Source organism: Callithrix jacchus, chromosome 5 (genome assembly GCF_049354715.1).
Source record: "Callithrix jacchus isolate 240 chromosome 5, calJac240_pri, whole genome shotgun sequence".
Classification (NCBI taxonomy): domain Eukaryota; kingdom Metazoa; phylum Chordata; class Mammalia; order Primates; family Cebidae; genus Callithrix; species Callithrix jacchus.
In genome coordinates, this window is record NC_133506.1 from 44,980,970 (window position 1) to 44,992,633 (window position 11,664).

General features: G+C 44.0%; 1 protein-coding gene across 10 annotated transcripts in view; it reads right to left on the reverse strand.

The window, feature by feature from the left end:
* LOC144582493 (isoleucine--tRNA ligase, cytoplasmic-like) overlaps positions 1-11,664 on the reverse strand; it is a 55,785-nt gene that overhangs the window by 28,473 nt on the left and 15,648 nt on the right. For all 10 annotated transcript variants that reach the window (XM_078371938.1, XM_078371941.1, XM_078371947.1 and 7 more), the window contains exons 3-10: positions 11,478-11,597; positions 10,825-10,909; positions 9,788-9,909; positions 6,509-6,599; positions 3,560-3,680; positions 2,983-3,106; positions 2,652-2,735; positions 73-255 (exon numbers count right to left, since the gene is read on the reverse strand). The gene's annotated coding sequence lies outside the window, so the exon portion shown is untranslated. The remainder of the gene's footprint in view (positions 1-72; positions 256-2,651; positions 2,736-2,982; positions 3,107-3,559; positions 3,681-6,508; positions 6,600-9,787; positions 9,910-10,824; positions 10,910-11,477; positions 11,598-11,664) is intronic.

The following is an 11,664-nucleotide window of genomic DNA, read 5'->3' on the forward strand; positions in this document are numbered from 1 at the left end:
AAGATAAAAAAGAAAAAAAGATTTTTTAAATCTCAGGGTTGGAGATGCAGGAGTGGTCAGCAGTTCACTCACCAGTGCTTGTGGACTTTGTTCTCTTCCTGGAAAGGGATGGAGAATTCCAGGTCCAAAGGGAGCCTCTGCCGTCCACAGTTCTGAGCTTCAAGTCACTAGGAGTTCTTTAAAACTTGTGTGGTGAGACTCCGATGTTGTCCTCAGTTCCCAGGCTGAACTCAGCAGATCAGCCCATGAAAACTTCTGTATTGAGACAAAGGGAGAGAAACTGTCAGAAAGCAACACCTATTGTCCTGGTGTCGACACCAAGGAAGAGGACAGGTAACAAAGAAGTTGAAGACAGCTGATGGAGCGAGATATAACATTCCAGCTCCTCGATCTAGAAACCCTGGCAGGACCAACAACAGCTTCATAGACCAGGCTGGGCGTGGTGGCTCACGCCTGTAATCCCAACACTTTGGGAGGCCGAGGCGGGTGGATCACCTGAGGTCAGGAGCTCGAGACCAGCCTGGCCAACATGATGAAACCTTGACTCTACTGAAAATATAAAAATTAGCAGAGGGTGCGGTGAGCCGAGATCACGCCACAGAGCTCCTGCCTGGGCAACAGAGCAAGACTCCATCTCAAAAAACGAAAAACAAAAACAAAAAACAGGCCCAAGGTCAGAATCCCCAGTCAAGATTCTTCGTGAGAAAAAAGACAGCATTATAACTCAGCAGCAGCTGTAGGGCAGGCCATGCAAGATGGGGAAAGAACAAAAATGTTCCAAATAATCAAAATTGGAACTCTAACTTTTCAGGTCCCAGCTTACTTTGTCAATCTCAAGCTAATCAGAACTTTGCCAGGGTCAAATGTAGTGACCATCCAACACCAAGGGTTCTTCCCAAACCACCAAGCTGTTTCTTTTAATTCTTCAGATAAGGAAATAATGACATTTTAACCTAAGTCCCTACTTGAAGTACAGGGACAAAAATAAAGTACTAATGGCTACGTTAAGCTATGTTTACAGATAATTGTCAATTGGTCTAAAACAAATTTACCAAGGGATTATTGTATATATGTAGAACTGTTAATGTAAAAAATATTACTGACTTCATCTCATTTGTTTTATACGTTAGGTGCCCTGTGATGTAATGACAGCATCAGTGCAACTTAAAGTAACTAAGTTAAAAATTGCACTTACTATTCAGTGTTCTCAAATAATTTTTTTGTTTGTTTTTTTTACACAGAGTCTTGGTCTGTTACCCAGGCTGAAAGTGCACTGGTGTGATCTCAGCTCACTGAAACCTCTGCCTCCCGGGTTCAAGTGATTCTCGTGCCTCAGCCTCCTGAGTAGTTAGGATTACAGGCGTGTGCCACCACGCCTGGCTAATTCTTTTATTTTCAGTAGAGATAGGGTTTCACCATGTTGGCCACGCTGGTCTCAAACTCCTGACCTCAAGTGATCCACCCTCCTTGGCCTCCCAAAGTGCCAGGATTACAGGCATGAGCCACGGTGCCCAGCCTCAACTGAGTAACTTTTAAGTGAAACCATTCAAGTTTAGATTTGGAGACTGGAAGGCAATCAACGTTTTCTCTTGAATGTTCGGGGAAAACGGTAATATAAGATTATTATTCATGGACAGCAGGTTGTGGAAAGTGAATCAGATTATAAACATCTAGCTAAGACACAGGACTGAGAAGTAGGTAAACTTCTGAAAGTTCGGTATACTAGAATCACTCAAACCAGTAAGATGCCAACAACCTGATGAAATCTGGTCTCTACTAAAAATACAAAAGATTTGCCAGGCGTGGTGTCACGCACCCGTAATCCCAGCTACTCGGGAGGCTGAGGCAGGAGAATCGCTTAAACCCAGGAGACAGAGGTTATAGTGAGCTGAGATCGTGCAATTGTGACGGAGCAAGACTCTGTCATAAATAAATAAATAAATAAATGACGTGAACTCCTGCGTAACACCTTGATAACATGTTTTTACAAACCCTAAAGGTGAATGCTTAATCTGTTAACCCAATAGCAAGTTAAATAAAATGTGAGTCCATTTAAAATTTTTGGCTGGTTCGGTTGCTCATGCCTGTAATCCCAACACTCTGGGAGGCCAAGGCGTTTGGATCAGCTAAGATCAGGAGTTCAAGACCAGCCTGGCCTTGTAGAGGCCTTTTAGTAGAGACATGGTGAAACCCTGTCTCTACTCAAAATAGAAAAAATAGCTGGGTGTGGTGGCGCACACCTGTAATCCCAGCTACTCGGGAGGCTGAGACAGGAGAATCGCTTGAACCTAGGAGGTGGGGGTTGTGGTAATGCACCACTGCACTCCAGCCTAGCTAACAGAGTGAGAGACTCTCCCTCAAAAAAGAAAAGAAAAGTACTTCAGGGAAAAGATGTGAATGAAGATGATAGGTGATAGGTTAAAAAAAAAAAAAAATTCACTGATCCTGAAACGTTTTTTTAAAGAATTACATCAAATTTATGTTGATTCCAAGAACAGTGTAAAATATCACATATTGTTACATTTGTTATGACTATACTAATAAAAATAAATTATACAGTCAATGTGTATTTTATTGAAGATTATTCATCAAAATAATGTTCTCAAGGGGAAGTCTCTTTGTACCCAAAACAGACAAGTCATCCATCTTACCTCAATGACATACTTCTCCAAAGACCTGACATCTTTAAGAGCTTCTGGATCTTGATGAATAACCACAATTTCTTTCAAAGGATACTAGGAGGAAAAGGGAGGGGAAAGGTCACTGAGCAGCCAGTCCTCTAAACTGTAGAAAAATGAAGATTAAATTTTTATTTGAACCTCAAGCGCTAGACTAGTCAGGCTGGACTAGTACTAACTCATTCACACCCTCACTGCAGTAAAGAAAAAAGGCCATTGCTGGAAGCTCTCTATATTAAGAGAATACCCCAAAGACTTAAATGTTTAGGTCGGTGCCATGTAAAACAGAAGTAAAATTTCAAACCTTTATGGGAATAGTTTTGCGGTCTCTGATCACTCACTCCAGTTCAATCGCAGACTGCATCTGAGGTATTGCACTCTGTGTTTTCTTATCAATCAATTCTTCTCTGAATGGTAGAGGTAGGAGTCTGAAAGAGATTAGATTGAAAAGGAAAATTCAAGACATTAGGCCTGCTTACGTGAGGAAGAGGGTCAGGCTACGGAAGTGTGGCCAGGCCCTCCTGATGAGGCACTGGGGGAAGGGCAGCAAGCACAGTGCCCGCCTGGGGGCCAAACAGAGACGGAGGCAGCAGCCTGAGCCTGCCTCCATACCCGGCACCTCCCTAAGGAACCCCACGGGGCATGCCCACACCCCACGTGCTGCAGCTCTACAATGGGGTTCTATACCAAGCATCCCTGCTACCATGTAGTGATGTAGGCCCCATCATGCAGCCTGAGGAGGGGTTCACGTCAGCTGGGGGCTAGGGTGGGAGGCAAGGCACACAGGGAGCTGGAACAGGGAAATGCCTCCTTTCCCCTACTTTGGCACAGGTGAGACATTTCTATTTGACACAGCTGAGACATTTCTATTTGATTCCTACCGAACATGGAGCACCATGAGGTAGTAGATGCTGAGAGTGTCCTTGTCTTGAAAAGAAACAGGGTCAATCAGCACCTTTAGATTCTGGTACATAATTCGGTGAGAAAAGGCGTGTAGGGAGCCTGTAATGAAGACACAGGACATCATGTCAGTCATATGCAGTCATCAACAACTGACCTCATTTACACTGAGAAACAACTCAACATGTTAGCAACACAGTAACATGCACCGAAATGGGCATGAGGTTACAAAACACGCCCCATGAAAGAGAAATGGCCTCAGAGCCCTGAAGCACAGCTGTAGGACTATAGCCAGAAAAACCCAAAGCATCTCTAGAATTCTGAAGGATGTCTAAAATAGAAACAGGAGAACCTAATGATAGATCAGCCAAGTCCATATGCACAGAGGACTGACTGTCCCAAACCTCAGAAGCCTCATCTGTAACCTAAGGAAAACACCCTCTGCTTCACGGGATGAAGGAGATGACATCAGGTATGGAGACGATCAGGCACAGGACCTTGTACAAAGCAGATTTTCCTTCAGTGAAGGAATAAATGGGAGCCTTATAAAGAGATAGAGGAGCAGTAACAGGATTTATAAAAAAGTTGAAGGCTTTCCACTTTTATATTATTTAACTAATATTTGAACTGACAGGAACATATACCAAACAACTACTTGCATGTTTTCCTCTCAACGCTAAGTCAAAGTATTTTTTACGAAATACTTGCTAGGACAGGTGTTAGCCAAAGAACTTCTCCCGATTCGCAATTACGCCAATCCACATTAAGTTGAGGTATGTCTTTCTTTGCACCGTGGATCCTCCTTCTCCAGCCAAGGGCCCTGACATACACTATACTACCAGAGATTGGAAGGAAAAATCCACTATTTCTTAGTCCTTACTTAACATGTATACACTAATGAGATTTCTGAAAAGAAACGACAGCTAGAAGCTGATATAAAACGTCTATTTCTCTTTTTGGTGGAATAACAGAGAACAGACATAAAGGAGGACGCCGCAGCAAGTGGGTACCGAAGGCAGCACACAGGCCAAAGGGTGCTAGAAAGAAGCCACCCATCTTACCGTAAGTCTGCAAAGGGAAAGCAGAAAACTAAACAAGGTTTCTAGGGCCATGACACAATCTTCCATCCCATTTTCACCCTAAAGAATAAAAATGAGGGCTGGGCGTGGTGGCTCACGCCTGTAATCCCAGCACCTTGGGAGGCCAAGGTGGGTGGATCACGAGGTCAAGAGATCGAGACCATCCTGATCAACACGGTGAAGCCCCATCTCTACCAAAAATACAAAAAATTAGCTGGGCATGGTGGCGCATGCCTGTAATCCCAGCTACTCCGGAGGCTGAGGCAAGAGAATTGCCTGAACCCAGGAGGCGGGGGTTGCGGTGAGCCGAGATCGAGCCATTGCACTCCAGCCTGGGTAACAAGAGTGAACTCCGTCTCAGTTACAAACAAAACAAAACAAAACAAGAAAAAAAATGAAACATAAACTTTAAACTGCTAAAATAAGTGTTTATCATTTAAAAAAAAAACAAAACACAGTTGATTAAAAAGAGGCAACCCTCAAAGAGCATGCAGTACACAGACAGGGCACAAGGCAGAGTAGGAAGAAAGGGCCACGACCACAGGCTGTCTAGGGTGGCCCCGCAAGGCAGTGCAGGAAGCCTGGCCAGGATGTGCAGCTGCTGTCCCTCTATCCCCACCTGAGGCGAGCTGATAGGAAAATAAAGCCTAACCGTAGGACCAAAAGACTGAGGGCAAAATGGATCTACCCACAACAGACAGAAAAAGCTGCTAACTGAAAACTTTAAAGTGCCTTTAAATAAGATATTTTATGTTAAAAAAATGTATCCACTGTGTATTAAAAAAAAAACCAATTCACTGTAGGAAAAATGAAGATAATGAAAAAATTTCAACCATGAATACCTTATCCAAAGATAACTACTGTACACATCTTAGCATATGTCCTGGACATGTGTGTATGAGATACACCTGCACAAAAGCCAAATGATAGTTGTGTTGCAGGGTTTTATTATTAATGCATTTTAAGCCATGACTGGCTGCGTGCGGCGGCTCACGCCTGTAATACCGATGCTTTGAGAGGCTGAGGTAGGTGGATCACATAAAGTGAGGGGTCCAAGGCCAGCCTAGCCAACATGGTGACACCTGTCTCTACTAAAAGTACAAAAATCAGCTGGGCGTGGTGGCACACACTTGGGGACTGAGTGGGTGGCACACACACAGGGGACTGAGGCAGGAGAATCACTTGAACCCGGGAGGCAGAGGTTGCAGTCAGTTGAGATCCTGCCATTGCACTCCAGCCTGGGTGACATGAGTGAAACTCTGTCTCAGAAAACAAAAAAAAAGAAATGACTAATGGGTGGTGGGAGCCATTACTGGGCCTATGGTAAAGAGACTTCACTCTCCCTGTTATATACATCATTATTATTTGCGTACCTTGCTGAAGTCCTGAGACCAGAACCTATGCTCTGTTCATCCCAAACCCACAACAGCTACATAGCTCTGTCCACAGCCAAATAACCAACTCCCTTGTGGTAAAAGGAAGGTGGTATCCCTCTCAATATTAAAGCCATACCTGCCAATATTTTTATAAAATATTTGCATGATTTTATTTCAAATGTTAAGAGGTCTGCTCAGTTTAGTCCTGTTCGTGCTCTGACATTCTCCCTCCAATATATGTACGTAATTGTGTTGTGGAAAAAAAAAAATGCAAAATGACTTTTAGAACTTATACATCCCTATACCTCAAATGACAAATACAGTTAAAATGCAATGTGAAAGGAGAAGAAAAACAGAGCTTCAAAAACTGAGAGCATCTGAAAATGTTCCTTTCCCTCTGGGCTATTCTCATACTTCTTCTACTCTCAAACTTCACGTGCTTTTTTTGCCTTTCTCAACGGCAGTCTGCACTTACCTTAATCTTCTGCGGTTCACTCTAACGTACCAATCGGTGAGAACAGGTACAAACTTGTCAAGGCGAGGCACCGCAGCATAAAGCCTATCAGCTAAAAAAAAAATAAGACAAGTCAATAAGGCAGCAAGTGAGTACCAGGCACCTGTGGGGAGAGGGCTGGATGTAGCAAAGAACGGGCCAGCGTCTTCTACCCAAGGGCCTCCACTTACTAAGAACCAAAATGAAGCAATCAGGGAACGACCATTTGTTGAGGATGTGCTACATGGCAGTCAAGGTATTTCAAGGTGCACACAAAAAACCATCCTATGAGCTACATAAGAATTCCCACTGGTCAGTGGAAAAAGCCAAAAACTCCAAGATGTGTGGATCCGAGTCCAAGGCTGCCCACTACGTAAGTGTAGGAAATACCGTTTACAGGGAGGTGTGCGATTTGACAGCATACACAATGCCCAACTCCTTTCTAGTGCGGTACATTGTACTGCAACGAAAAGACATATAAAAAGCTCAAATCAGATGCTAAAAGGCATAGCACAGGCCAGTGATTCTCAAACAAAAGCAACTTTGCCCTGCCAGGAACGTGTGTCAATGTTTTCAGAAACAGTTTGCTTGCCCCAACTCGGCGGGTACAACGGTGCTACTGGAATCTAATGGGTAGACACCAGAGATGGTGCTCCACATCTTATAATGCACAGCACAGCCCCACCACAGAGGATCATCTGGCCCAAACTGTCCAGAGTGCTGCCGTTGAGAAACTGGCATAGGATATGAGTAAAATATAACTTGCTTTCTAAGTATTAAAACGGGTCAAGTAAAAACAGCAAAAAGAGGTAGCGAAAGTCTTGAGGAATTAGGGGGATTTGAAGGGTTCCCTGAAAAACTCAGAGGTCAGACAGGGAAGAAAGGGTGTTTAGCCAGTCGTGTCTGAGGCGAGGCTTATTTTAAGAATTCTCATTCACCTCCCCTTTAAATTGATACTCTGTGGCATAAAAACAAACACCAAAAGACCAACACTTGGAAACAAACACAATTTAGGATCATGAAAAGAATCCAGGGAGTTTTCATGAGGCTTCTGGTCTAAGCTAAAGAGATGAGAAGTTGCAACGGGCAGAGCTGCTCTCTGCTGCTGTTCACAAAGACCAGAACTCGGGTGCCAGTGGGCTGAGCTCCAGGCCAGAGTCCTCAGCTGGTCACACTTTCCTCGAAGAGTGATTTCAGTGACTGAGGTCTGTCTAAATGATTTCTAGGGTTCACGCCACTTTTTACCTTCCAGGAAGCTCAGGTTTTCTATATTCTGGTTTCAACTCTGAGGGAATAATGATCCCCACATGCGATGAAGGAACTTACAACATACGAGGGCAACAGCAGCGGCCACTACCACCGCCACCCTGTGAGCCAGGTCCTCTCACACCCGCAGTGCTGCTGAGGGAGTGGAGGGCATGAAGCTGACAGGCTGGCAGAGCTGGGACTTAAGTATGACCCACACAACATGGCTGCTCGTCTCTAGTTTCCAGGCAGATGAGGCTCCAGTCAGGGTACACACTCTCCAGACCCAGCTTCACCAGGTTATGGCAGCTGCTCCAAGCAACAATCCCCACATTTCCCACCCACTCGTATCACTCAGGAGGGAAAAGCAGACACAGCAGCGAGCAGTCTGGGCAGAGTGTGCTGGACTCCCAGTGCTGCCCTCCTCAGGGCAGGAATCACCCTCACACTCACTTCCCTCTTCATCCATGAACATCTGAGCAACAGCCGGCCTGTCATGATCCTTCTACATGTTTAACGAGGTGGACAAATCCTTTAGGGTGACTGATTAACAGTCCTTTTGTGCTACGTGGGGCAGTACTGCCTTTTCCAGGGAGTGGCGTGTGCCAGTATACAGGCTAATGGTGAATCCCAGGTCTGTGGCGGCCACTGCTCTGCCCAACAGCAGCAGGATCTGCAGGGTCCTGTGAGGATGGATTTGCCTTGCCCTCTTTCATCCTCACTGTGACCCAGGGCCTCTGCCTGCCCACTCTAACTGATTGTCTGAGGTGTCCCAGATGTCTCACCTGGACCTATGATTGTAACTATCTGAAACCCTGAGGAACTCAACATAGTGTAGTTTTAAATCTCTATAAAACTACCTAACAAACTTATTGTTGCTATTTAATAGAAATATAGCAATATGTCCATTTCATGATTGCTCTTCTGACTTTTCTAATTTTTCTGGAAAAGATGGAAACTATTCAGTAATAGACCTAAAAATAAGTTATAAATGTCAGAATAACAAGTATTATTTATTGAGTACCCATTATCTGCCAGCTACCTTATGTAAATCATCTCTACTTAAGCCATACAAACAGTACTGGGCATTTTGCAGATAAAGACACTGAAGGTCAAGATAGAGTGGAGGATTAGCAGCTGATGGCACGACGGGGTGATTACAGTCAACAATAATTTCTTGCACATTTAAAAACAACTAAAAAAATATACTTGGGATTTTTAAAGATACAATAAATGCTTGATAATGGATACCACATTTACCCTAATGTGATTATTACACATTGTATACCTGTCTAAAAACATCTCATATACCCCATAAATATATATATATATATACCTATGTACCCATAACATTTAAAAAAAAAAAAGAAACTGATGATCCAACTTTAGGCAACTCTCTGGATTGAGAACAAGTGAACAAGTGCTACAGCTGGGCTCTGAATCCACACCTATCAAACTCTAAGGCTCTTCTGTGGAGGGTTGAGCTCCTCAGGATACCCCCTAAAGACAGAATTGCTCAAGGCTTTTTTTTTTTTCTTTAAAGATGGAGTTTGAATCTTGTCACCCAGGCAGTAGTGCAATCTCGAGTCACTGCAGCCTCCTCCTCCCAGATTCAAGCGATTCTCCTGCCTCAGCCTCCTGAGCAGCTGGGAGGCTACACATGCCCACCTACATGGCAAGCTAACTTTTTCTTTAATATAGTTTTAATAGAGATGGGATTTCACCAATGTTCGCCAGGCTAGTCTGGAACTTCTAACCTCAGGTGATCTGCCTCGGCCTCCCAAAATGCTGGGGATTACGGGTGTGAGCCACCAAGCCAGGTTTCCCCAGGGCCTTGAAACAAAGAGATCCCAACAACTAACAAGCCTTAACAAAACTACATTTGAGAGGTGAAAGGAAGTCGTCATTTCATTTTCTGTATCTCTCTATCTTTCCACTATGTTTATAGACAGATACATACCAAAAGGGCAGTTACAAAGAGAGTAGTTGTGAAAGGACACACCAAGAGACACTCACCTGCCATTTCAGTCTCAAAAGCCAATGAGAGACTGCAGGAAGGACAGGATCAACTGCTCTATAACGTTGGGGCTTTTTCTAACCGTGTTCTCACTGTAGAGAAATTCTATTTCTTCTTCTTCCTAGGAATGAACAATCAGTTAAACACTTGCACATTGGGGTAAGCTGCTATAGAAAAATAAACTTTTTAAATCACTTAAACAAAAACAAAAATCCCAAAGCCTGTCGGCAATGTCAATTTCTGATTTTCAGCATTATTTTCAAGATAAGCACCAATGTAGGACGTTAAGTCCTCAATTATGTTTTGAGTGAACCGAAGAGAGTTTAGGAAAACATTACTTCTCGGCACCAAACAGTAATGAAGAATTGAGAGATAGTTTAAAACCTTGTCACAAAGTGCAGGGTTTGGTTACTTTAAACCTCAGGAAGGAAGGACAGTCAAACTGTCTAGGACTAAATGACTGTCCGCAAACTGAAAATAAGTACTGAGAAGTAGCTGCCATGCTAAAGCTGTTTGTGTTACCCGGAATGTTCTATCCCGCCCTGTGCAAAATCCTCCTTGATCTTAAGACCCTGCTCCGCACACACAACTCATGTCCTGCTTTCTCTCTCTTGTGGCAGCACCACAAGCACAAGCAGGCTCTAGCACAGATCTCTTAGCTCCAGCACAGATATATCTGACATGGCTGTGTAGGTACAAAATTAAAATCGATGATGAAAGAGAATTCGAATACCAAGACAGGGAACCCAGAAAGGAAGTAAGGCAGAGGCAATCCGCATCTAGCCTGGGGAGGACTTGGACAGCCCGACCACACCCAACAGAGGTCCTCTTCCCCAAACAGACCTCAAGGTTTAAAAATGCCTTTATTATCTAGAAAACTATTTGGGGAGTTGAAGATCAACAAGCATACCAACATGACGCCCAAATGTGTTCCTAAAAACCTAACTATACCAAATCTAAGAATTCTGACTAATAGTATAGGAGACGCTTACATAAAAAACAATAAATACACACAAGGCAAAGCACCAGTTTGTACCTGAGCGCATCGGCACCATACTTCTGGATGATAAAAACTGGATCTGGATGATTCTTTGTCCATTTGCTCATTTTTTGGCCATCGCCTGTAAAACAAAAGGGAGATGCCAATTAAGTCAGTCAATATCACAGATGATCTTGATAGAAGGATACAAAGCGTTTGCAAACAGGAATACAAAAGAGGAAATGGAAAGGAGTAACTGAGAAGTTAGCGTTAATAGGCCAGTCACAGTGCCTCACGCCTTTAAGCCCAGCACTTTGGGAGGCCGAGGCAGGCAGATCACCTGAGGTCTCAGGAGTTCGAGACCAGCCTGGCCAACAGTGAAACCCCATCTTTTATGAAAAACACAAAAAAAATTAGCTGCGTGTGGCGGTGCACACCTCTAATCCCCACTACTGGGGATGTTGTTTTGGTAAGTTTACCATGATTTTGCTTGAATTGCTCTCCATCAATCTTCTCAGCTAAGATCGAGGTGAGCTGCACAGTGGAAGAGGGCTGCGTGTAAGAAATCAGCTCTGGGCCGGGCACAGTGGCTCACGCCTATAATCCCAGCACGTTGTGAGGCCAAGGCGGGTGGATCACGAGGTCAAGAGATCGAGACCATCCTGGTCAACAAGGTGAAACCCCGTCTCTACTAAAAATACAAAACTTACCTGGGCGTGGTGGCGCGCACCTGTAGTCCCAGCTACTCGGGAGGCTGAGGCAGGAGAAAACTGCTTGAACACAGGAGGCAGAGGTTGCGGTGAGCCGAGATCGCGCCGTTACACTCCAGCCTGGGTATCAACAGAGAAACTCCGTCTCAAGAAAAAATATATGCATCTATATATATATATATATATA